Here is a 27954-nt window from a genome sequence, read left to right on the forward strand (position 1 = left end):
GAACATAAGAAATTGCGGTATATGTGTCAGCAGTGAATGAAAATAGCGGTATATAAATTCCCAAAATAGCCGGTCACAACTGAGTACGTGAGAAGACTGCACTGTCACACTTTGGGGTATCACCTTACGCGTTTCGAAGTTTGTACTTCTTCATCAGAGGTAGTGGAAAGTGCAGTAAACCGGCATAGCTTTTAAAGGTGTTTAGTGGGAGTGGTCTTCTCCGTACTCTGGTGTGCGTGATTACGTCAATAAGCTTATCTGCCAATGGAAACTAGTGTGTGGACTATTTCCTGAGTTTCTTTACTGATAGGTGGCGTGGCCAATCTCATTCTCTGTATACACAGTTGCTATAGAAACTAAAAGAGGCAGATATATTGCGTGTGCGTTTCCTACGCTGTGTAACATCATTGTTATGTTGCTGCTATGGTTACTCTTACTGGCGTGACTACATCGAAATATAGGACAGAACAGTTGCTTGTTATAATGAAAGAAAAGGGATAATAAATATAAGTGTGTATGTTTGATGGAGTCCATTTCTGCATGTAAAAAGTTATCCATGTATAGTAGAGACCAAACACTGGGAACGGAGCTGTCTATATCTAAATGTTATGCGTTCAGCCTTATAAGATTGTAAGGACCGTAAATAACACCTCTCATAATTATAATTAGTCCTATCGATATTCACTTCTTATGTAGAGTGATCTTATTTTGGGCTCTGATTTTTATATATAAAAATTAAGTTTACACCATTATAGAGAACTTTTTTAGAGAAATTTTTGTATAAGGAAGACCCAGAGTTAAATATCCTTAGATTTTAGTATCTATATATACTTGGAATTTTTTTTTTTTTTTTTTTTTAATAAAAAGATTAAATTAAAAATGAATAAAAACGGTCAGATATTAAAATCTGAAGTATATTGGTTGTATAAAAGCTATACTATACCCAGGAGTGGGTGGACATACAATAAAATCTTAATATATATTTGCAAATAAGAAGTGTTTATCTTTCTTATATTTGTGTATAGAGAGGGTTTATATTCTGTTATTCGTTAAAAGACCATAAAGGCTCTATATTATGTTAATATTCTATGTGTACATGACCCTAAAAGGTCTTGGACTGTCATAGACTCATGGTGTTCAAAGTGCTGCAACTACGATTCGTTGTTATAGGAATGCTGCTAGGTCCAACTCTTCATTTAGACCCTTGGGTGCCATAGTGCCCATATAGTGGATCCAATATGACTCTCTTTGTCTCAATAGTTGGAATCTATCTCCTCCTCTTTTGGGGGGGACCACATGTTCTAGAATTGTTCCTCTTAGGGCTTGTGGATCCAGTTGGTGTTTGAATTTAAAATGTCTTGAGACGCTGTGGTCTTTGTAGCCTTCTTCAACGTTTTTTATATGCTTTAGTAGGCGGGTCTTGTACGGTCTTTTGGTGCGTCCTATATACTGCAGATTGCACGTACATTCCAACAAATATACTACGAATGTAGTTTTGCAGTTAGTGAGTTTGTTGATGGTGCAGGTTTTATTAGGAAGAGATGTAGAATGGATAATTTTCGTTGGTTTGTTTGTAATATAGGCATGTTCACATCCCTTACAATTAAGTCCGTTACATTTAAAAAAAAAACTTTGCTTTTTTCTCTCAACCAATTGCCTCCTTGATTTTGCTTCAATTGGCTTGGTGCTAGCATCTGTTTAAGATTCGTGTTTCTTCTAAACGTTATATTGGGAGCCAGACCCATCGTGTTCTTTAGGAGATCATCTTGTAACAGAATTGGCCAGTATTTTTTCAAGATTTTCTTAATTTCTGGGGCTGCTTCGTTGAAGGTGGTTATCATAGAAATTTTCTGTATACTGGATGTAGTTTTTTTATTATTATTATTTTTGACAGTAAGAAGATCTTGTCTTTCCAGGGATCTGACCTTTTTCTGGGCGTTTTCTACCAATTTTTTTGGGTAGTTTTTCTGAATAAATTTCTTTTTGAGTACATCTGATTCTTTATTATAGTCGGTCATTTTGGTACAATTTCGTCGTACTCTCTGAAATTGACCATACGGAATGTTGTTAATCCATGGTTTGTAATGGCCACTATTGGCTTGTAGATAGCCATTACAGTCTGTTTCCTTTGTATATAGATTTGTCATAATTTTATTGTCTTCGTGGAACAAAATCAAGTCCAGAAACTCTATTTGGATTTCCGAGATTTTTGAAGTAAATTTCAGATTAAAAGTGTTGGTGTTAAGCGTTTCAATAAAGTCTTGACATATATTCTCCTCCCCGTCCCATATTGCTACAATGTCATCAATGTACCTACCCCACCATATGATGTTGTTGTTGAAGGGGTTGTTGTTATAGATATACTGGTTTTCCCATTCGCCCATGTATAAGTTGGCGTAACTTGGGGCCATAGTAGTCCCCATGGCGGTTCCACTGATTTGTAAAAAATATTTGCTATCAAATTCAAAGAAGTTTTTCTCTAGGACGAACTTGATGCTTTCTAAGAGGAAACGTTGATGTTCCTCTGTCAGTTTTGTATTCTTTTTTAGTACTTGTTCCATCATCTTTATACCTAGATTGTGTGGTATACAGGTATATAAGGAAGACACATCTAATGTTACCCATTTGTATGTATTTTTCCATGATATATGGCTGAGTTGGACTATAAGGTCAGTAGAGTCTCTGATATAGGATGGTAAATTTCTAACCAAAGGTTTCAAGAAATCATCTACATATTGGGACAGTCTTGCTGTTAGAGAATCGATCCCTGATACTATGGGTCGTCCAGGGGGACCCTTTTAGGGTCATGTACACATAGAATATTAACATAATATAGAGCCTTTATGGTCTTTTAACGAATAACAGAATATAAACCCTCTCGATACACAAATATAAGAAAGATAAACACTTCTTATTTGCAAATATATATTAAGATTTTATTGTATGTCCACCCACTCCTGGGTATAGTATAGCTTTTATACAACCAATATACTTCAGATTTTAATATCTGACCGTTTTTATTCATTTTTAATTTAATCTTTTTATTAAAAAAAAAAAAAAAAAAAAAAAAAAATTCCAAGTATATATAGATACTAAAATCTAAGGATATTTAACTCTGGGTCTTCCTTATACAAAAATTTCTCTAAAAAAGTTCTCTATAATGGTGTAAACTTAATTTTTATATATAAAAATCAGAGCCCAAAATAAGATCACTCTACATAAGAAGTGAATATCGATAGGACTAATTATAATTATGAGAGGTGTTATTTACGGTCCTTACAATCTTATAAGGCTGAACGCATAACATTTAGATATAGACAGCTCCGTTCCCAGTGTTTGGTCTCTACTATACATGGATAACTTTTTACATGCAGAAATGGACTCCATCAAACATACACACTTATATTTATTATCCCTTTTCTTTCATTATAACAAGCAACTGTTCTGTCCTATTTTTCGATGTAGTCACGCCAGTAAGAGTAACCATAGCAACATCATAACAATGATGTTACACAGCGTAGGAAACGCACACGCAATATATCTGCCTCTTTTAGTTTCTATAGCAACTGTGTATACAGAGAATGAGATTGGCCACGCCACCTATCAGTAAAGAAACTCAGGAAATAGTCCACACACTAGTTTCCATTGGCAGATAAGCTTATTGACGTAATCACGCACACCAGAGTACGGAGAAGACCACTCCCACTAAACACCTTTAAAAGCTATGCCGGTTTACTGCACTTTCCACTACCTCTGATGAAGAAGTACAAACTTCGAAACGCGTAAGGTGATACCCCAAAGTGTGACAGTGCAGTCTTCTCACGTACTCAGTTGTGACCGGCTATTTTGGGAATTTATATACCGCTATTTTCATTCACTGCTGACACATATACCGCAATTTCTTATGTTCGTTAGAAAAGGACGGTTTGTCAGTATTCACACTAAACCAACTCAGGGCAATTACTGCTCAAGTTACTACCTTTGAATTTTCCCAGCTCAATCACTACCCCCATGTGATCTCACTATTCAGATTGGAATAGCGCTTTTATCTAATTATTGACTAATTCCACTCTCCTCGCTCATTTTGCTTCATTTTGTTTTGTTTGTGAGTCCCTGGGGCAAAATTAGGTGACTACTCGTAAACCTTACCTGAACAAGTATTTGGGATAGCCCATTCTTTACGCCAATACATAGGGCCACCCACACATATCAAGCACACAAAGGGCTCAAACAAACAATTAACAGGACTTTCCAAGTAACTAAAATATACCAATTATTGGAACTTTGTATCAGCAAGATAAGAAAATTATCCTCAAGATTGTATGAGTATATAATATCACTATACATATTTTATCATCTATCTACTACTCCTACCGGGGGACCCTTTGAACAACGTATATACACATTCCTGATATGCTTTATCCTTACCTCATCAATGATTGAGGTTTTAACATGTGAGTGTATTTCCTACCTTATTGCATAATAAATCAACCTGGTTTTTCAATATTACGCTATGTTCTTTTGCTTTTCTTTTTATATCCGACTATGAATATGAGAGTCTGAGAGATCCTAATCGAAGTACCATACTCCCATGAGTCACTAAGACTCCAACCATCGGAAAAAGGTTCTACTGGGCAAAGATCGTATATACCAAAGCGACTGAATCCTGAGAAGGAAATCAGACCCTCCTGTTTGAACCGATATACCCGTGACACTTGGACTAGTGGACACTACAGACAAGACAAAGATACTCCCTATATGAACAAACCTTACCTCATATGATTGGGGTAACATCTGGTAAGGAGACATCCTTTCACCTATCTATATATCCGAATAGACAAGCTACAGAACTCTAATAAGACTATTGCATTTGCAAAATAAGACAACCATTAATACACTAGAACTTTTTCAATTCTGAAGGTTTACTTAATTACCAACTATAGTGTTTACCATATCATTTATTATTGTGTAAATAATTTTTTATTTCGCTGCGCTGTACTACCCAGACAAATCCGTTCTCTTTAATATATATACATACGCACATATATATACATATAAATATATACACAAACACACATATATATATTTATATACATAGACGTGTGTGTGTGTATATATATATATATATATATATATATATATATATATATATATATATATATATATATATATATATATGTGTGTGTGTGTGTGTGTGTGTGTGTGTGTGTGTGTGTGTGTGTGTGTGTGTGTGTGTATATATGTGTATATACACCCCTGTTAAAATGTCAGGTTTCTGTGATGTAAAAAAATGACAAAGATAAATCATTTCAGAACTTTTTCCACCTTTAATGTGACCTATAAACTGTACAACTCAATTGAAAAAAAAAAATGAAATCTTTTAGGTAAAAGGAAATAAAAAACTAAAATAATATGGTTGCATAAGTGTGAACACCCTTTTATTTTATTTTTTTATGAACAGCTTTATTGTACTGTATATAAATCAGTTTTACAAAAGTTCGGAGATGCAGCTCCGGTGTGTAGAGTACAACAATAGCTGATGAGAACTCTGCATAAGAATCCATTTTATCGTGTTTAAGATAATATTCTTCAAATTCTATAATTTCAGACACTTTCTACATGTCTATGGTTGGCGTTTCCCTATTTCTCCAGTTTTTGGCTATCAGTATTTTAACTCCATTAGTCAAGATGTTAAATAGGTGGATGTATGGTTTATATCTAATTGTTAAGGGGGGTTTGTGTAGAAGCCATATTAGAAGGTCAAGTAGTAGTTGTGTTCCTAGTATATTCTCCACCTCCAAGATCACTTCTCTCCAGAGGTTCCGGATAGAGTTTCACCATCATCACATATGAGCTGTGTCACTATTCACGTGGCCACAGCGCCAGCATTTATTGCTATAAGTGTGGTATAAGCGATTAATTTTTCTTGGGGTGAGGTACCATTTATGTAGCAATTTGTAAATAGTTTCCAGGATAGAGGATGAAATTGAAGATGTCATCGTGGTTTGAAACATCAATGTACTTGTTTGGGGTAATAATATGACTCCCAGGTCCCTTTCCCAACTCTCTAGGTATGGGGGTATATAACCCGGTGGCGTGTGTGTTATAATTTTATATATGGTTGATAATGTGTGTCTCGGGGGGGTCCCGGATACAAAGGAATTCAAAGTTGCTCAGGGGTCCAACCATATTTCTGTAACCTATGTGTGTGGTTATAAAGTGAGTAGTTTGTCGGTAAGTGAACCAGTTGGTAAAACAGTCATGTCCCCTTGAGATTAGGTCGGTCTGAGAGGGTAATGGTTCATTGTTGGTTAGTGAGTGGATTGTGAGGTCCCTATTTTTCGTAGTTAATGTGGCTTGGTTGGAGTAGGGTCTCACCACAAAGTCTCCGTTTTCTATTAAGGATGTCAGTGGTGATGGAATTGACAATATTAAGGGCTAGATTTATTATAGCTGAGGCGTACAGGGGCGCGTATACGCGCCCCTCTACGCCTCAGCTCGCCTGTGGCGGGGTGAAATTACCCGCAGGTATTTGGCATTACACACGAGCGCAATTTTGCGCTCGCATGCAATCCCGCCCCCTGCCCGCGCACAGGCAATCACGCGAGGAGATTGAATTTCGCCAGTTTAGAGGTGGCGAAGAGCGTAGGGAAGCAGCGGTCTGGTGACCGCTGCTTGATAAATCATAGCGAGCAAGTTCTTATGAGAACTTGCTGCCGTAGGAGCTTCATAAATCTAGCCCGTAGTGCGTTGGGTTGTCGAATCTGATTTTTTTGAAAAAAAAATTTGGATTGCTCCAACATAACATCCCTAAGTGTGGCCTACCCATTATTAAGTGTTCCAGTGGGACCCACCTTTTATGTTCGAAATGGATGTTCCAGTCTACCAATCTTTGTAGGAAGATGGCCTGGCGATAAGCGGCGAGGTTCGGTACTCCCAGACTCCCTTGTGTTTTGGGAGTTTGCATTATTAATTGGTTTATTCTGGGTCGCTTTTTGCGCCATATGAAGTCGCTAAATGCTTTTTGTAGTGAAGGGAGAAATGCTTTAGGCAGAGGGATTGGTAAGGTTTGAAGGAGGTAGAGGATTCTTGGGAACACGTTCATTTTAATGACGTCTATGCGTCCTAACCACAACAGTTTTTTTAGAGCTCCATGAAGAAAGGTCTCTCACTATAACGCGCTTAATAGGTGTGTAGTTCAAGTGAAATATGTCGTCTAGTGATGGTGTGAGGTGCACCCCCAAGTATTTCAAAGAGTGGAAGCACCATATGAATGGGGTAACTTTTCGGGTGGCCATTAGATGTGGTCCGGACATGTTTATATTTAGTATTTCGGATTTTGACATATTTACAACAAAATTTGATAATAGTTGAAAGGTGTGGAACTCGGTTAGGAGGTGTGGGATTGAGTTCTCGGGATCGGTGAGAGTAAAAAGCATGTCGTCTGCGAACAGAGATAACACGTACCTCTGTCCATCTATGTTAAGACCAGATATCTGGGGGTTCTGCCTAATTTTTACTGCTAGGGTTTCGATAACACATGCAAAAAGGAGTGGGGACAGTGGGCATCCTTGACGTGTTCCGTTTGTGATGTGGAAAGGAGAGGAAAGGGCACCATTGACTAAAATCCTTGCAGTGGCTTGTGAGTATAAGGCGAAGATCCTAGCGAGTATCCTCGTCCCCAGTACCATATGGGTCAAAGTGGCCCGCATAAAATCCCAAGCAACACGGTCAAAGGCCTTCTCCGCGTCTGTTGACAAGAGAACGGAGAGGATATTTTTGAGTTTGGCATAATGAATTAGATTTAAGGCCCTGACCGTGTTGTCCTTCGCCTCCCTCCCCGGAACAAAACCGACTTGGTCGAAATGAATTATATCTGGAAGAATTTTATTCAGTCTGTGTGCTAGTATTCTTACATAAAGTTTGATATTTGTGTTTAACAGTGAAATGGGACGGTAGTTATAGGGGATATCCTGCAGTTTGTTTGGTTTAGAGATTAGTATTATGTGAGCTTCTAGCGCTCTAGGGGAGAAGGTCTTGTGTTCGTCAATGAACTGAATATAGTTTAGCAAATGTGGGTTCAAATATCTTAAAACACGTTATAGTATTTATGACTGAAGCCGCCTGGGCCCAGCGCTTTCCCGGTGGGTAAGCCCTTCAGGGCTGGTCTTAATTCATTTAGTGTAATGGGAACTTCTAGTTGTTCTTTTTGAGATTCAGTGATATGTGACAATTGGAGTTTTCCGAGGTAATCCTCTATTAATTGCGCCCTGACTGTGTCGTGGCTAGGATTGTTGGTATTTGAGTTTTTGATGTTATATAGTCTTTGAAAGAATGTTTTAAAGGTGTGAGTAAGTTGTTTAGTGGATTTCTGGAGGAGGCCACTGTCGTCTCTAATCTGCATGATATATGTGAAAACTCTTTTATAACTGGGGTTGTAGCTGTGTTCAGAATTAAGCAATCACATTCAAAATCATGTTAAAATAGGAGTCAGTACACACCTGTCATCATTTAAAGTGCCTCTGATTAACCCCAAATAAAGTTCAGCTGTCCTAGTAGGTCTTTCCTGACATTTTGTTAGTCGAATCCTACAGCAAAAGCCATGGTCCGCAGAGAGCTTCTAAAGCATCAGAGGGATCTCATTGTTAAAAGGTATCAGTCAGGAGAAAGGTACAAAAGAATTTCCAAGGCATTAGATATACCATGGAACACAATGAAGACAGTCATCATCAAGTGAAGAAAATATGGTGCAACAGTGACATTACCAAGAACTGGATGTCCCTCCAAAATTGATGAAAAGACGAGAAGAAAACTGGTCTGGGAGGCTGCCAAGAGGCCAACAGCAACATTAAAGGAGCTGCAGGAATATCTGGCAAGTACTGGCTGTGTGGTACATGTGACAACAATCGCCCGTATTCTTCATGTGTCTGGGCTATGGGGTAGAGTGGCAAGACTGAAGCCTTTTCTTACAAAAAAAAAAACATCCAAGCCCGGCTAAATTTTGCAAAAACACATCTAAAGTTTCCCAAAAGCATGTTGCAAAAGGTGTTCTGGTCTGATGAAACCAAAGTTGAAGTTTTTGGCCATAATTCCAAAAGATATGTTTGGTGCAAAAACAACACTGCATATCACCAAAAGAACACCATACCCACAGTGAAGCATGGTGGTGTCGGCATCATGCTTTGGGTCTGTTTTTCTTCAGCTGGAACTGGGGCCTTAGTTAAGGTAGAGGGAATAATGAACAGTTCCAAATACCAGTCAATATTGGCACAAAACCTTCAGGCTTCTGCTAGAAAGCTGAACATGAAGAGGAACTTCATCTTTCAGCATGACAACGCCCCAAGGCATACATCCAAACCAAAAAAAGAAATGGCTTCACCAGAAGAAGATTAAAGTTTTGGGATGGCCCAGCCAGAGCCCAGATCTGAATCCAATTCAAAATCTGTGGGGTGATCTGAAGAAGGCTGTGCACAGGAGATGCCCTCGCATTCTGACAGATTTAGAGTGTTTTTGCAAAGAAGAGTGGGCAAATCTTGCCAAGTCAAGATGTGCCATGCTAAAAAACTCATACCCAAAAAGACTGAGTGCTGTAATAAAATCAAAAGGTGCTTCAATAAAGTATTAGTTTAAGGGTGTTCACACTTATGCAACCATATTATTTTAGTTTTTTTATTTTTATTTCCCTTTACCTAAAAAATTACAGTTTGTTTTTCAATTGAGTTGTACAGTTTATAGGTCACATTAAAGGTGGAAAAAGTTCTGAAATGATTTATCTTTGTCTCATTTTTTTACATCACAGAAACCTGACATTTTAACAGGGGTGTGTAGACTTTTTATATCGTGTGTATATATATATATATATATATATATATATATATATATATATATATATATATATATATATATATATATATACACATATATATATATATATATATATATATATATACACATACATATATATATATATATATATATATACATACATATATATATATACATACACATATACATATACATATATATACACATATATATATATATATATATATATATATATATATATATATATACACACACACACACACATATATATATATATATATATATATATATATATATATATATATATATATATATATATATATATATATATATATATATATATATATATATATATATATATATATATATATATATATATATATATATATATATATATATATATATATATATATATACACACACACACATATACAGTATCTCACAAAAGTGAGTATACCCCTTACATTTTTTGTAAATATTTTATTATATCTTTTCATGTGACAACACTAAAGAATATATATTACATACATACACACAAATATTTAGACGTGTGTGTGTGTATGCATGCTAAAGCCCTTTGCAGTCCTTTTTTTATCCTAACACCTGAAACCTCATATCTTATTTGCAATAAGAACTTGTATTAGATGGTGTTATGTGTAACTGTACTTTTAAATATAATTTTGATGTGTTTTGTACAACTTTTTAGTCGAGCATTACAGTTACAGGGACTTGAAACTCAACATTTTTCTTTCATGATTCAGAGAAAGCATGCGATTTAACATCTTTCTAATTTACTTCTAGTATCAATATACTTTATTCTCTGGGTATCTTTTGTTGAAAAGCAGAGCCAGATGCAGGGAGCCAGGGCATTTCTGGAGAACTATATGGAAGCATTTGTGCAAAAATGCTATTCATTGGCAAGAGCACTTGATGGCAGCAATGATTCCGGTCATGTAGTGCTCCAGATGCTTACTTAGCATCATGAGAACGAAGCAAGTCTGATAGTAAAAGTAAATTGTAATTTTTTTTATTTTTAAATGGTATGCTCTGTCAGAATCCCAAAAAAATGTTTTTTTGGGTTTCATATCCCTTTAACTCTTTAGCTCTGAAGTCACGCTATCCCGACGTGCGTTAAATTAGATTGCGCTGCAGCAAACGCGTTTACTTTCAACCTGTAATACGCGCACTACGTCCAACACACGCAAAGTGCCGTGATACACCCCTTTTCGCTGGGGCACAAGATAGAGTGCCACTCTTAATCAAGCCCTAAATGTGATACACTATTATCATATAGTATAAAAAATAGTAAAAGGGGAGAGAATATTTTTTATTTTTAAATTAAATTAGAATAAAAGTATTGCCAACTAGAGTAGACCCTTTAATAAATTTAAGGATTTTATAGTATTAATTTCAAGGGACAGTACACACATTTCCATATAGCAGCACGCAATAGACACTTCTATAAAAGAAGAATACGCACAGATACTGACCTAAAAAGCCAGTATAAAACACCTTTTAAAAACTTACTTAAAAGCTCCCAGTTTAGCACTATTGATAAAGTTAGGCTGGGACACCCACTGAAAGGGGCTGAGAAAGCAGGAAGAGCAGACTCTTACTCTATATAAAATCTAGTGTACAATGTCCCTTAAATAATCAATTGTTATACAAGGAGCCAAAGGAAATCTGGCATTACACAATGGCGCTTTGCAAATTAACAGATATTGTTTTATTTCCTTTGGCTCCATGTCCATGAGAGTCTCTCTTTTAAACTAAATAAATTTGGGAGTGGACTTAGATAGTAGCTGCAACTGGATAGTATTTTATTTTAAGCAGATCTCATACAATCTGGGTCTGCAGTGGTCACAGTAGCAGTATGCTCTCTAAAGTTGTGCCGAGTACTCTATAAGGTCTATTTATCAAGCTCCGAATGGAGCATGATGCCCTGTGTTTCTGGCAAGCCTTCAGGCTCGCCAGAAACACAAGCTATAAAGCAGCGGTCTAAAGACTGCTGCTCCATAACCTGTCTGCCTGCTCTGAGGCGGCGGACAGACATCGCGGAAAATCAACCCGATCCAATACGATCAGGTTGATTTGATTGGCCGCAAATCTGCAGGTGGCGGCATTGCACCAGCAGTTCACAAGAACTGCTGGTGCAATGATAAATACCGACAGAGTATGCTGTCGGCATTTATCGATGTGTGGCGGACATGGTTCGCTATAGTGGATCATGTCCGTCCGCACAATGATAAATGGACCCCTAAGAAGTGCTTCATGAGCCGGCGATATAGTGAGCTGACTACTTTAACTTCAGTCTGCCTGCTTGCACTGTGCTTTTCAGTGCCAACCTACTTGAGAGTTGCATTTCAAAATTTATCTTATATCACATACAGTTACAGATTCACGCTAGGTGGCGCCCCTTTTTCTTTATTTTCGTAATTTACACATAAAGGATTCCTATGGGGGTGAAGTGGAGTGACTGAGCGTTTCTTATACAGATATCAAATATTTGGTTGATTTTTGAACACTGTATATTGCAATTTATTTATTTTCATATATTTTATACCTATTATCTGTCTAGTCACTCATTTGTTTTTACATTTTGCTATACATGTACAGTTGTGCTCATAAGTTTACATACCCTGGCAGAATTTATCATTTCTTGCCCATTTTTCAGAAAATATGAATGATAACACAAAAACTTTTCTTTCAATCGTGGTTAGTGTTTGGCTGAAGCCATTTATTAGCAATCAACTGTGTTTACTCTTTTTAAATCATGACAACAGAAACTACCCAAATGACCCTGATCAAAAGTTTACATACCCCAGTACTTAATACTGTGTATTGCCCCCTTTAACATCAATGACAGCTTGAAGTCTTTTGTGTATTTGTGGATGAGGCTCTTTATCTTCTCAGATGGTAAAGCTGCCCATTCTTCTTGGCAAAAAGCCTCCAGTTACTATTAATTCTTGGGCTGTCTTGCATGAACTGCACGTTTGAGATCTCCCCAGAGTGGCTCAATGATATTGAGGTCAGGAGACTGAGATGGCCACTCCAGAACCTTCACTTTATTCTGCTGTAGCCAATGACAAGTCGACTTGGCCTTGTGTTTAGGATCATTGTCATGTTGGAATGTCCAAGTACGTCCCATGCGCAGCTTCCGGGATGATGAATGCAAATTTTCCTCCAGTATTTTTTGATAACATACTGCATTCATTTTGCCATCAATTCTGACCAAATTTTCTGTGCCTTTGTAGCTCACAAATCCCCAAAATATCAGAGACCCACCTCCGTGTTTCACAGTAGGAATGGTGTACCTTTCATCATAGGCCTTGTTGACTCCTCTCCAAATGTAGAGTTTATGGTTGTGGCCAAAAAGCTCAATTTTGGTCTCATCACTCCAAATGACTTTGTGCCAGAAGGTTTGAGGCTTGTCTCTGTGCTGTTTGGCGTATTGTAAGCGGGATACTTTGTGGCATTTGCGTAGTAATGGTTTTAATCTGGCGACTCAACCATGCAGCCCATCTTTCTTCAAGTGCCTCCTTTTTGTGCATCTTGAAACAGCCACACCACATGTTTTCAGAGAGTCCTGTATTTCATCTGAAGTTATTTGTGGGTTTTTCTTTGCATCCCAAACAATTTTCCTGGCAGTTGTGGCTGAAATTTTAGTTATTCTACCTGACCGTGGTTTGGTTTCAACAGAACCCCTCATTTTCCTCTTCTTGATTAGTGTTTTAACACTGCCAATTGGCATTCTTAATTTCTTGGATATCTTTTTATATCCCTTTCCTGTATTATACAGTTCAACTACCTTTTCCCGCAGATAGTTTGACAATTCTTTGCTTTCCCCATGACTCAGAATCCAGAAACGTCAGTCGAGCACTGGATGAAAGGTGCAAGGGTCTGTGAGGAGTCCAGAAACTCATTGACCTTTTATATACACACACTAATTACAAGCAAACAGATCACAGGTGAGGATGGTTACCTTTAATAGCCATTCAAACCCCTTATTGTCAATTTGTGTGCATGTTATCAGGCCAAAATCACCAGGGTATATAAACTTTTGATCAGGGTCATTTGGGTAGTTTCTGTTGTCATTATGAATTAAAAAGAGTAAACACAGTTGATTGATAATAAATGGCTTCAGCCAAACACTAACCACGAGTGAAAGAAAAGTTTGTGTTTTATCATTCATATTTTCTGAACAATGGCCAAGAAATCAAATTCTGCCAGGGTATATAAACTTATGAGCACAACTGTAGACCAGTGTTTGTGTGCCCCCATACAGAGTTGTTTTATGCACCTTTTAATTTCAATTTAGTGTTTAATGTCCCTTAAAAAATGTAATTCTAAGAATTCTGACCAATGTAAGAAAATTAAAGAACTCTGTTTAACTTGACTTTTTTCACTTTCACTGTTAAATGGATATCAGGTGTACTACAAGTTAGAAAAACATTACAAGAAATTACATGCACCATGTACTGTTTGAGTCATTGTAGCTGTGAAGCAGCTACTGAATTATATAATAGGATTTCATTGAAGGATATCATGGAGAAGGCAAAACAAAGAAAAAACATGAAAGATTTTAGTTATTTGGTTTTCTGGAATGATTGAGAAAGAGAACCCTGTAGAACTTTTCCACGTTCAGTAAATCTAGTCGGTGGATGTTAGGCAAAAGGACTACAATGCATTAAAGTAAAGAATATTTAGAACTACAGTATCGCTGATATCATCACAGATTCATCAGCTTTGGATAATGATATTTTTAGAGGAACTGGATTTGATTTGAAATACAACCTTGCTTATCTCTCTAATCCTTTGTTGTACAGAGATGGTCTCCCTTCAGGCTCAAGACACAAGGGCACATCGTGTCACCAGGATAGGATTCACCTTTTAAAGAGAATGGGGGGAAAAATAAATAAAAAAGGAAACACACACACTTTAAGGTCAGTAGCGAGAAAATTGTTCTAACATAAAATGCTGAATGATAGAGCTGATAGCCGGGCTTGACAAATCAGAGTAGCTAGGGAGTGACGGCTCTAGGCAGACAAAAAAATCCAGCAAGCCTCAAATGCAACACATTTATTCCAAGGACACACTGGTTAAACAGGGTAAAAGAGCACTAAAAACATGAAAAGATACAAAAAGTGACCAACAGCTCCCTGCCAGTCTTACGCGTTTCGGCTGCAAAAAAGCCTTAATCATAAACCATGGCTGTGTATCCAGCTTCTTCCCTTAAATAGCCTGATATGTACTAATCAAGACACACAGCTGAGGTCATATAATTGGTAGTAGCCCGTTAACAGAAACTGGGAACAAAATATCATTACTAATTTAACCACAAAATGTACTAGTATGCTTTTTCCTAACTTAAAGGTAGTAGATACATACATATTGAAGGAATATAATGATACTAGGTGGTCACAATATATGATATAAACAATAGGGGATCATGAGTAATAATAGACTAGAGCTAATTAACAAGCCCCATCAGTAAATGCAATAAAAACATAATAATCCCTATTATGTTTCAAGGCTCTTAACATTTTATGTCTGGCTCATATCATTTTAGTTTATAATAAATTGTATCTATATAGAAATTCCTTCACGGACAACTCAAAATTAGTGACTGGCTTCTAATTTTCTTTCTTGTGCAACAACTTTAGATCACCATTGGAAAGAAAGCCAGAAAACCACTGAATTGCACAACATTAACCATAATCATATCCATTTGCATTAGTTAAGCCTGACAAATGAAAGACAATATAACCAGAATATCATGATTTCTTACACTTGAATTGGTAAACTTGCAAGAAACTGTGCAAAATATGCATATAAAGAGCACACCTACACTAAAGAAAAATTATGCATGATCAATAAGAAATTAAAACATGACTGACGATTCATCCATGAGGACTGCATAATATGTTTAATTGCAGTTGTTCACCTTTAATGAACAGTAAAAACCTTGAGATTTCAATATAAAAGATTTAGTTATGTGTAGTAAAACAACTTTACAATATACTTTCATTATTTATTTTGGCTGTTTGATCCATCATGAGAGTGTGTTAGATTAAAGGGACATGAAACCCAAATATTTTTTTCAGGATTTAAATAGAGCATACAATTTTAAACAACTTTCCAATTTACTTCAAATATATATATTTTTAATTATCTTGATATCCTTGGCTGAAGAAGCAGCAATGCACTACTGAAAGCAAACTGAACACATCTTATCAGTCAATCACAAGAGGAAAATGTGTGCAGGCACCAATCACCAGCTAGCATCCACTAGTGTAGAATATGTACATATCTTTTCAAATATACTCTGTTCTTTTGTTTAAACAGAAGTCAATTTAAAAGTGCCTTAAAATCGCATGCTCTGTCTGAATCATGTAAGTTTAACTTTGACTTTCCAATCCCTTTAAAGGGACACGAAAAAAAATTATTATTTCACGATTCAGATAGAGCATGTGATTTTAAACAACTTTCCAATTGACCTATATTATCGAATTTGTTTTGTACTCTTGGTAACTATTGTAAAAGGTTACCTGTTCTTTTGACATACTTGTATTTTTGTAACAATAGAAAACAGATACCAATGGCACTACTAGATTTAATTTAACTTTTAAATCGAGATATACAAAATTAAAAATATATAAAAACCACATAAATGGGTGGGAATAGGTAAGAGGAGAATTATCAAATGATGAGCAAAGTTTCCCAGGTATATTTCAATATGGCGATTATATCTTTATATGGAGGTACGATCACTGGTGTGGATCATATTCGCGATCCAAGTCCACCAGACCTTAGGGTATAGATATCGAGCCAACAACTATTACCGATTAATACCGCTCTCAATCTCCCCTCTTAAGTACTTCATGTATCCCCCCATTTAGCTATTAAAACAGGACAAAACAAATATATAGATGCCACTGACATGTTCAGCCGTCAAAGATTTTTCAACGGGCGTAGAGTTGAATATATTGCGGTCTTTTATAGGGTCTTGCTGTTCGTAATTGGTTATTTCAGATGTCAATCATTTTAAGACGATCTGATTGGTTGTAATGCGGTAAAGTTTGGAAGATACAGATTCCGTTTAAAAAGAGTGATTATATATACTTCCAATCTGTTTCGCTCAGTTGTGGAATCATAATATGTTTATACATCATAGAAGTGCTTATATCAAGTTAAACGTAATTTGAGGTTTCTGATTGGTCCTGATGTGTGTCAATCAGACCATCGGCTGATATCATTGGTTACAGTTCGGATCCATTTCAAATCTACTATACATAGTGTTATGTAAAAAATATTATACCGATTATATGCCATAATAGGATATTAAGGATTAGAGGTGAGAAACTATGAAGGATGACTACAGCAGTGTTTTTCAACCAGTGTGCCGTGGCACACTAGTGTGCCGTGAGAGATCCTCAGGTGTGCCGCGGCAGACTGACAACAGTGTGACATATTTTTTAAATTTTGCTTGTTTTTTACTCCCAGTGCGGGGGTGTCCCTCTTTCAAATTTTGAAATATTGGGAGATATGTGACAGGCATCATTTACAACATTGACATTCATTCACAGACAATCATTATGATTGTTTGTGAATGAATGTCAATATGTCACGTATAGTTTGTAGGAGGCATGGCATGACAGCACAGTACAGTGTGTGTGTGTATATATATATATATATATATACACATATACACACACATATACATATATATATATATATATATATATATATACACACACTGTATTAGGCTACAATGTGTGATTTTTTTAAATTTTGGAAAGGTGGTGTGCCACAGGATTTTTTTAATGTAAAAAAGTGTGCCACGGCAAAAAAAAGGTTAAAAGTCACTGGACTACAGAATATTAATACAATGAAAAAAGTTTCACTAAGATCAATAAGCGCGATTGTGTTCTGTGATAGGTTTCTGTACTTGTCAATCAATACTCTCTTCTGACATTTAGATACATTGTGATTAGAAAGTAATGTACTTGTGTGTAGAAAATCTTAATATATGTTAGTGATACAGTTAATACAAGTGAAAAACAAAATCTGAAACGTGATATTAATCAATAATATGGGAAAAAGAATCAAAATCCAAAATGTGTTTATTATAATTCATAACAATAGTGATAATGTTGCGGTGTTAAACGTAAAAATATTATGAACATATTAAAAAGGTGAAATATTTTTGTTATTTCTCCTAGATATTGTAGTTCTTAACTATATTGTATGTTATCCTACTAGCATTGTTTGTATAGGATTATATATATATATATATATATATATATATATATATATATATATATATATATATTTATTTTGTTTATATCATATTATTATCCAATCTGTATTACTCGATTATTATATCATTATTTGTTGTTGTATTTGTAGGTATTTGAACAGTATTATCTAATATGATGAGTCTTATGGTAAATTGGGCTTACTGCTTGAGATTATTAGTGGTCTTTATTTCGGTAGGAAAACATAGTAATTATGGTTCTCATTTAAACATTTCAGGTTAACAGAGTCCAAAAGATATATCCATTTACATTTGGCTTGCAATAAGGCTTCTTCTATATCTCCTCCTCTTATTTCCAATGAGATTTTTGTAGCCCAAAACATGATAGTTCTCTAGTACTTTCCAATTTACTTCTATTTTCAAATTTGTTTCATTCTCTTGATATCCTTTGCTGAAGAAGCAGCAATGCACTACTGGAAGCAAACTGAACACATCTAGTAAGCCAATCACAAGAGGAAAATGTGTGCAGACACCAATCACCAGCTAGCATACACTAATGTAGGTTATGTACATATTATTTTTAAACAAAAGATACAAAAAAGAAACAAAAGTATATTTCAAAACAGAAGTCAATTTTAAAGTGCCTTAAAATCACATGGAAGTTTAATTTTGACTTTCCTATCCCTTTAAAAGGACATGAAACAAACAAATTATTTCACGATTCAGAAAGAGCATGTGATTATAAACAACTTTCAAATTTACCTCTATTATCAAATTTGTTTTGTACTCTTGGTAACCTTTGTAAAAGGTTACCTGTTCTTTTGACATACTTGCATTCTTGCCAATCAGTGCAGATTCCTAAGTAAATCCAAAGGAGTGAGCACAATGTTATCTATATGACACATGAACTAGCACTGTCTAGCTGTGAAAAACTGTCCAAATGCACTGAGACAAGGAGGTGGCCTTTAAGGACTTATACATTAGCATATGAGCATATCTAGGTTTAGCTTTCAACAAAGAATACAAAGAACAAAGCAAATTGCATGATAAAAGTAAAATTGGAAAGTTGTAATATTGCATGACCTATCTGAATCATGAAAGTTTAATTTTGACTAGATAGAATGTCCCTTTAAAGGGACAGTCTAAACCAGAATTTGTAATGTTTAAAAAGATATATAATCCCTTTATTACCCATTCCTCAGTTTTGCATAACCAACAGTTATATTAATACACTTTTTACCTCTGTGATTACCTTGTATCTAAGCCTCTGCCAACTCCCCCCTTATTTCAGTCCTTTTGACAGACTTGCATTTTAGCCAGTGCTGACTCCTAGGTAACTCCACAGGCATGAGCACAATGTTATCTATATGGCACACATGAACTAACGCCCTCTAGTTGTGAAAACTGTAAAAATGCTTTCAGATAAGGAGGTGGCCTTCAAGGTCTAAGAAATTAGCATATGTGCCTACCTAGGCTTAGCTTTGAACTAATACCAAGTGAACAAAGCAAAATTGGAAAGTTGTATAAAATACATACACTATCTAAATCATGACAGTTTATTTTGGGCTAGACTGCCCCTTTAATATAAACTGTTGAAATAATGTGTGTAAACTGTCCCTTTAAGTTGAAGGGCCCAACTGATTAGACAGCAACAAAAATAATGAAATACAGAGCTGTAAAGAACATTTGGGGATCTCAAAATAGAGATCAAATATTTTTCAAAAGGTGAGACTTTTATTATGCTTCTTAATTGTGCATGTTACACAATTATGTAAAAAAAAGACTCATTGTTTAAAGTCCCTTTAAATATTAAAAAAAAAAAAAAAAAAGCAATGTGAAAAACTATAGTATGCAATTTTAAAGAAGCCAAGACTGGTAAATTAGAGATCATGCAATAAATGCTTGAAAATTGTTCTCTCGTGGACTGGAACGTACTTGCATTAGAAAATCCATTGGCAATAGAGTGAAATAAAATATTTCTTTAGAAAGAGACAAGCCTCAAAATAAATGTATTCAGCGCATTTTATGTCCCCTAAAAGTCATAAAACGCACATTTTGTTTTCCTTTCACAATTCACATAGAGCATTTTGTTTTAAGCAACTTTCCAATGTATTTCTATTATCAAATTTACTTTGTTTTCTTGGTATCCCTTGCTGAAAAGCAGGAAGATAAGCTCAGGAGTGTGCATGTGTCTGCAGCACTATACGGCAGCAGTTTTTCAAGAATGTTATACATTGGCAAGAGAACTAGATGGTAGCTTCATCCCATGTAGTGCTCCACGTGTGTACTCTACCGATTTAAATTTCTTCAACAAAGAAAAAAATAAGAACAAAGCAAATTTGATAACCAAAGTAAATTAGAAACTTTTTTTAATTTTTTTTTATTTGTATGCACTGTCTGAATTATGAAAGAAAACATTTGGATGTCATTTCCCTTTAACAAAACAAGACCACACTATGTTTTGAAATGCACTGTTTAAAATGGACATGAAACCCAAAGTTTTTCTTTCATTACTCATACAGCTTTAAATAACTTTCAGTTTTGCTTCTATTATCAAATTTACTTCATTTTCTTGTTATCCTTTGATGAAAACACAGTAATGCACTACTGGGAGCTAGCTGAACACATTGTGTGAACCAATTATAAGAGGCATATATGTGCAGCCACCATTAACCAGCAATCAGCCAGTGGTGCATTGTTGTGCCTGAAGCTACCTAGGTATGATTTTCCACAAAGAATACCAAAAGAATGAAGCAAATTTGATAGTAGTGGAGAGTTGTTTAAAATAGCATGCTCTATATGAATCATGAAAGTTTCATTTTTACTTTGCTGTCCCTTAGAAAAATGCTATGCCATTTTAGGTTTTGGCATGTTGGTGGCTGTATCATGCTATGGGACTACTTTCTTCAGGAGTGCGACTTGTTTCTGGAATATATACTATACCTTCTCTGCACCCTGGTACTAGGACTGTTTACTGCAAGTGAGAGTGTTCTCACTCTGGGATTGAGATAGACAGGCACACACATGGAAATTGACTGTACTCCCAAACCAAACTGGGTACATATCCTGCAAAGCTCACAGCACTCACAGACAGCTGCACAGCTCTCAAGGACTCAGGCAGTTAACCCCAGACAAGCCAGGGTGCATATGGAAAATTAAAAAAAATATATTATTAACACAACACATAGAAAGTCTAGTACTCTCTTACAAGCTAGAGTAAAAGCAAAATGGATTGATCAAATGGTGATACGCCCAGGACGTTGTCAAGGTCTCTTCCTCCGTGGGTCCCTAACCTACTGCCACACAATGCCTGCTTCAAACACACTGAGATACAAACAAGGGTGACACAGGCCCGTTGTAATTTCCCTAGACCCATACAAAACACAGAAATGGACTGCACTCTCAAACCAGAATGGGTATACATCCTACAACCCTGCAAAACTCACAGCCCTGGTTGCTCACCATATATACACACACACATAACATAATATATATTGTACATATTTTTTTTTAAAATTATTATACACACACAATGGATCAGAGACTGATGTAGATGTTTTAATGGCAATAACATGATTATCGTTCACATACGAAGAATCTTACCTTTGATCTTTTCCTTTCACCTTCACAAATTCCCTACTCACAGACCTTAAAGAGAGGAACAATAGAGATGTTGGAAATACAGAGATGTAAATAGATAATCATTCAAGTGAAAAACAAAACACACAATGGTCAGTCACAGCAAAATAATGACAGCCCTTCAGTATGTAGGCTTTGTATGTATTTTCTTTAGCTTTTCTACGGGATAATAATGAACTATATTTAATAACTTGCAAAATATTCATATACTAGAATTATTAAAACATGGTTAGAAGAGTGTGAAGGCTCGCATGCCCTCTTAAAGAGACAGGACACACAACATGGTCCTTTTATGATGCAGATAGATAGAGCATACACTTTCATACAACTTCCCAGTTTACTTCTATTAACAATTTTGCATTATTCTCTTGGTATCCTTAGTTGAAAGAGCAGCAATGAACTACTGGGAAATAGCTGAACACATCGTTAAGCCAATGACAAGGGGCATATTTGTGTAGCCACCAATCAACCTCCTGAGCCTACCTAGGTATGCTTTTCAATCAATGATACTAAGAGAAGTAAGCAAATTTGATAATAGATGTGGAAAGTTGTTTGACATTGTATATTATATATGAATCATGAAAAAAAAATTGGGTTTCATGTCCCTTTCATTTTCTAAAAAAGGAGTAAAGTAGGAGGACCCAATCCCACACCATAAGACCTACCACCAATCTTGCTTTTAGGATTATCCATACCAAAAGAAAAGCAGCACAATCTATGATGTTTTGGTTTCCGGGAGAGTTTACCCAAAACCCAGGGATGATAGTAGGTCTACTATGTTACTATAAGAATTTCTCAAATAAGTATGTGATTAACCTAGGAGTGTCATGACAGGCAGAAAGAGAGAGGTATAGCAAACCATATGTCTGTTTTTCATATTATAACTATTTAATAGGCATTTTAGTTAACTGATAAGAATGCACTAACATTATAGGGCACATATCTCACTGCATCATGGAACAATATGAACAAAGGAATAGTATGAAAGACAAATATATGGTAATTACACAGTCAAACATGATACAAAACTGAGATAGGTGGTAAACAGAAATTGTGATAAACACTGCAGAATATGCTGAAAATATCTGATGGAATACAAGAAGTTAGCTGTCAGAAAGGGTCTCGATACATTACACTCCAGCACACTATGCAGGCAGTATGGTTAATTATGATTATATATATATATATATATATATATATATATATATTTACTGTATGTACATCACTGGCAATGTACACAAAATGATGATGCTTCAAATTGAATGTGTGCATTCACCTTGGTGACAGACTAACGACAATGGATAACAAGTCCATGCCCAAACAGCTTATAATAATACATGCTATTGATAAGCAAGCAGTATAAGCTGACTAAAACCGGAACAGTTCTGGGTTATTAAAGGAATCATTGGGTAGTGTGTGTCATGTTGAGGGCAATGTGGAAGAAAAGTAAAGCAAACGCTGGAGCATTCGTGTTTTTATAATGACAGGGCTTTTTAAGTACCATACGGGGCAAATTAGTATTATAAGTTTGTTGGTAAAACAAATAATAAGCTGTGAAATATTGCCTCAGCTTTTCGGAGAAAAGATCGAGCAAAGGAGTAGTGGGTGCAGTGAAGTGGTGCTATGGTGAGGGCCCCAGTACATGAAATACTGGGTACAGCGACATAGAATACAAATCTTGAAACTCACCATTGGGGCACTTCGCTACCCAGCCCCACACACCGGTCCGTACTTCCCGGGGCCTGCCCCATAACCCTCCGCGTTACCGGGAAGCAAACAGAACCCCCAGCCACAGCCAATCAGAATCAACCACCGTAAACCGTGCCCAGGAAGCTGCAAAACTGAGATGAGAAAGGCACATTGCGCATGCGCTGAAGAGAAAATACCGCGAGAACACACAATGTGAGATTATTTTGCCAGTCTGATTGGACGTGTCTCCTCAAATGGACCTGTCCCCTCCACCAGGATCTTGAGGGTTGCCAGGCGACAGCTGCCAGCTGCTGTGGGCGAGGCCGCGCATGTGAATTACAGCTATAAGGGAGGCGATGAACTACATTTCCCATATCCCCACGGGCAGTCTGAACCTTCTTTTAATTGTGGTATGAAGATTGAAGAAGAGTGTGAAATAGGCAATATAATGTCTGGTTTTCTCTCACTGCGATGTGCAACGATAAGAGAGACGGATATTTTCTCTGACAGTCAGGTAAGGTAGCAGTCAGCCATTGCAACAAGATTGATAGCAGACGGCTCATTGTGAAGCTTTTTATCACTCTTGTCGGCAAAGTCATTCAGCTACTGGAACTGGGGAGACATTACATATTTTTTAATGCCAGTGTATTTTATGACAAGACAGAAGGCTCCTATTTTGCTTTACTGTCTAAACTCCAGCAGTAAAACAAGTACAGAAAAAAGAAACCTAGTATATCACAACCAATCAGATCACAGTACACGGTAATAAAGCCATGCTCTGGACAATCCATTTACCACAACCACATCCTCTTTCTTTACTGCTCCAGCAGCAAGGTGATGTACACTTGTTTTGAATTAATTTTCTACAGCATTGTAATTTCTCTTGTTTTTTTGAGATTCTATATCTATCTTTTCTAACCACTCATTCATTGAGAGTGGATTCTTTTCCTATATCTTTTTTTTCTACCTATATTTCTTTATATCATACTTTAATACTTTTGTTTCCAAATTTTCTACTGTGTATTAATGCTTATTCGTTTTACTAATAACGCTTGTGTATTCAATTTTATATGTACGATAATATCGTTGGTAGCGTAGTGGAATTTTAGAACTAAGCAAGTTGCATATATTCTCAGAATCGCCATCCGTGCGCATTTTTTACCGCCTTGTGGTGCCCCGGCAGCCATCTTGGTAGAGGAATTGGTATACTTGCTTGCTATGCACGCAACATCACACCACATGACCGCGGCTATCTTGGATCCTATTTTTTCACTATACCACTAACGATAAATAATTTGCAGGGGTTTATGTGTACGCATTATACGCAGTAACATAACTTAAAGTAAACAGTACACTTATTAATAGAATACTGATGCAATCGATCTCTATGGGGTAGTAAAATAATTTATATCTGCACGGATTTCAATATCTCAAAACGCAATATCCCTGTGAATAATAACTGAAAAACAAACGATAAGTATCCTTTTATACAATAAACAGAAGTGACTTTCTGTCATTTGGCGGTACTCCCTGAGCTCCGCAGCAGGCATAATACACGTATTGATTATATAATTTATCTATATATTGAATTATTTATTCCTTAATTGAATCATCAGATATTCATGTCTGATGATGAACAAACCCCTGTTGACATACAGTCACTGGTTAATACCTCTGTGTCACAAGCAGTATCCTCTGCTCTAGCAGACATTTCATCTATGGTGGAAAATATTATACAGGAGACCCTTGAACCTCTGGCCTTAACACAAAACCCCTCTGAATCAGAGACCTCGAAAAAGCGTACTTCCAAATCCAACCACCAAGGGGAACCCCCCCCTTACTAAGAGGAATAAGCCTGCCAAAACCCCCTACCCCTGGGGTAACAATAAGGTAAGACAAGGACAATAATACTACCTCTGAACCAAATAATCCCACGTACTACCCTGATGGGTACCTATCAGATCATGAGTCAGAGGAAGAATGGCCTGAAGAGCCTCACGAAACACCCTGTCCCCAAGAGGACACTAACACCTACCCCACCCAAACCATTATAGACCCCTTAGGTCAGCCCATGTTTGATCCTGACCAAATAAGACACCCACGGTCATCTGAATGGTCCCCTTCACCACATATAATGCAATTCTTACAAACATGGCTAAGAAAGCCCCTTGCTAATCCACGAGGAATAAATTATGGGCAGAATGCCCATGACCTGTGCTCCCAGATAGGGAATCTTCCACCCCTGAATTCGACTCCACCATGGTGACATTCCTCACCAGGTGTGGGAGAGACCCTAGAAGGGGCCTAGACAAATCACTTAGGTCGGCCCAAGATAAATTATTAGACATGGTGGGCCCCATCACACCAATTTTACAGGCCAAATTGGTCACTATTCGGAAGGAACTCAGATCAGCTCTGAGAAAACCTCAATTATACCATTACGACAACTTGCAAGGATCGTATGACTCCTGTCCTCCCTCATTCAGGCAATTTTCCCAGGTCCCTTATATTACAGGGCCATGCAGAGATTGAAACACTCTTACCTACACAAAGACCCTTCCTTTGCTCAACCGGTAACGCTCTCCCCAGAGGTCAAACAGGAAATATCCTGGTGGCTTCACAATATGGAAGCCTGGAATGGCAGGGCCATTTTCGGTTCCTCACCGGTCTTTATAATAGAATCAGACGCCAGCCTGATTGGCTGGGGCACATCCTCCGACTTTCAGGCCACCGGGGGCTAATGGAATCCGGAGTCGTCCTCGCTCCATATCAACTGTCTGGAACTCCATAGCAGGTTCCTTTGCCATCCAATCCTTCAAGGATTCCTTGACCAATTGTTCTGTCCTTCTCTGTATGGACAGCATCTCAGCTGTCCAGTGTATCAACAAACTTGGCGGCACCAGGTCACTGACCCTAGCAAATTTAACTCCGCAATTTTACCAATTTTGCTTCGAGAACAATGTATCAGTGCTAGCGGAATATCTTTCGGGACAGTACAATGTCGTAGCGGACTGATTTTCCAGGTACTGGAGAGACGCCAGCGACTGGAAACTAAACAGACATATTTTTCTCAAAATACAGACTCAATAGACCTATTTGTGTCCCGCACCAATTGCCAGCTCCCGACATACTTCAGTTGGTTACCAGACCTGGGAGCCCTGGCCACAGATGTCTTTCTCCAGAAGTGGCCACCTTACAGCACCTATGCTTTCCCCCCGTTCTCCATGATCTCCAGAGTTCAAGCCCTCATCTGCAGACTCTAGATCTCTATCGTGATAGTCACTCCCCTTTGGCCAGCTCAAGCCTGGCTTCCAGCCCTCTTAGAACTATCTTGTCAGTACCCTCTACTGATATCTCCCTTTCCTGACCTCCTGAGGAGCACGGAAGGCGACTATCACCCATTAATTCTATACAAGTCAATCTTTCTCCTAGTTTGGACGATTTTAGGGGTTCCTGGGACCCCTCAGGCCTTTTGGACACAGCTCAGGGTCTCCTCAGAGGCCCCTGGAACTCTGTGGTCCTATCAATCCACATGGTCAATCTGGGTTCGTTGGTGCTTGGCAGAATGTACTGATCCCTTTTTCAGCACCTCCGGTGATTATAGCTAATTTCCTTGCTCATCTATATGAACAAGGGAAAGCCTATCGTACAGTTAATCTCTTTCGCTCGGCCATTTCAGCAGCTCACCTACCGGTGTGTGTGTGTTACTTTTATGCCTTATTTGTTTTATTCTAGTGTGAATAATCCATTTTCAAATTCAGGATATCTTCCTGGGAGTTATCTGTTAAGGAATCATGTTCCGTTGGAGACCCGTTGGTCTTATATTCTGCAGTTCCTGAGGATTGGTTCGGTCCGGACCAGTAAAGAAAGAGGAAGTGGATTGTTTAGAGACTGGCCTTATTACCGTGTACTGTGATCTGATTGGTTGTCCAGATATACTATGGGTTTTTTTTTTCTGTACTTGTATTACTGCTGGAGTTTAGAAAGTAAAGCAAAATACTTGCCTCCTGTCTTTAATAAAATTGGGACTATAGAGTCACCAAGGCTATCATGTGTCAATTTGTTTTCCTGTCATGCTTACAGAGGCATGCCCCTCTTAACCAGTAGCATGAGTTACATTAGTAAGTACAGAACAAATACAGATTCAGTCATATTTTTGTTTTATTTATAAGTAAACAACTATTATATTTTAAGGTAGAAAATGTTTTCAAAATGTTTGAATAACCTTTTTTCTATTTATGATAGATTTTTAGTACATTGTCCCTTTTAACCGTATTTTGGCAAATTAATGTTAATGGGTTGTATCAGCATTTTACTGTTATTTGTTGCCTGTACCTACTACTGGATCATGCGCACCTTTACTTGCAACCTGTCCTGTCAGCCATTACCAAATATTGTGGCCAGCTGGCTGTTTCCTGCTTAGCAATCCCAATGTATTTATTTTGATGGCTATAACTTTAATAGCGTATTCATGACAGCCTGTGATTCAAGTCCATTACTAATAGGGCTTAATTTATCAAGCCCTTCTCTAAACTTCGACTACA

At 37.0% G+C, this 27954-nt stretch overlaps 2 protein-coding genes across 6 annotated transcripts in view; one reads left to right on the forward strand and one right to left on the reverse strand.

Annotated features, from left to right (window-relative positions):
* The window catches only part of ASB7 (ankyrin repeat and SOCS box containing 7), a 131067-nt gene extending 107506 nt beyond the window's left edge, over window positions 1-23561 (reverse strand). For 2 of the 4 annotated variants that reach the window (XM_053717597.1, XM_053717596.1), the window contains exons 1-3: window positions 23411-23561; window positions 21686-21730; window positions 14620-14712 (exon numbers count right to left, since the gene is read on the reverse strand). The gene's annotated coding sequence lies outside the window, so the exon portion shown is untranslated. The remainder of the gene's footprint in view (window positions 1-14619; window positions 14713-21685; window positions 21731-23410) is intronic. The other 2 variants (XM_053717598.1, XM_053717599.1) reach the window with 2 other exon arrangements.
* A 96-nt stretch (window positions 23562-23657) lies between these two features.
* Window positions 23658-27954, forward strand: part of LINS1 (lines homolog 1) — a 135681-nt gene continuing 131384 nt past the window's right edge. For both annotated transcript variants that reach the window (XM_053717601.1, XM_053717602.1), the window contains exon 1: window positions 23658-23924. The gene's annotated coding sequence lies outside the window, so the exon portion shown is untranslated. The remainder of the gene's footprint in view (window positions 23925-27954) is intronic.

The sequence above is a fragment of the Bombina bombina genome, chromosome 6 (assembly GCF_027579735.1).
Source record: "Bombina bombina isolate aBomBom1 chromosome 6, aBomBom1.pri, whole genome shotgun sequence".
Classification (NCBI taxonomy): Eukaryota; Metazoa; Chordata; class Amphibia; order Anura; family Bombinatoridae; genus Bombina; species Bombina bombina.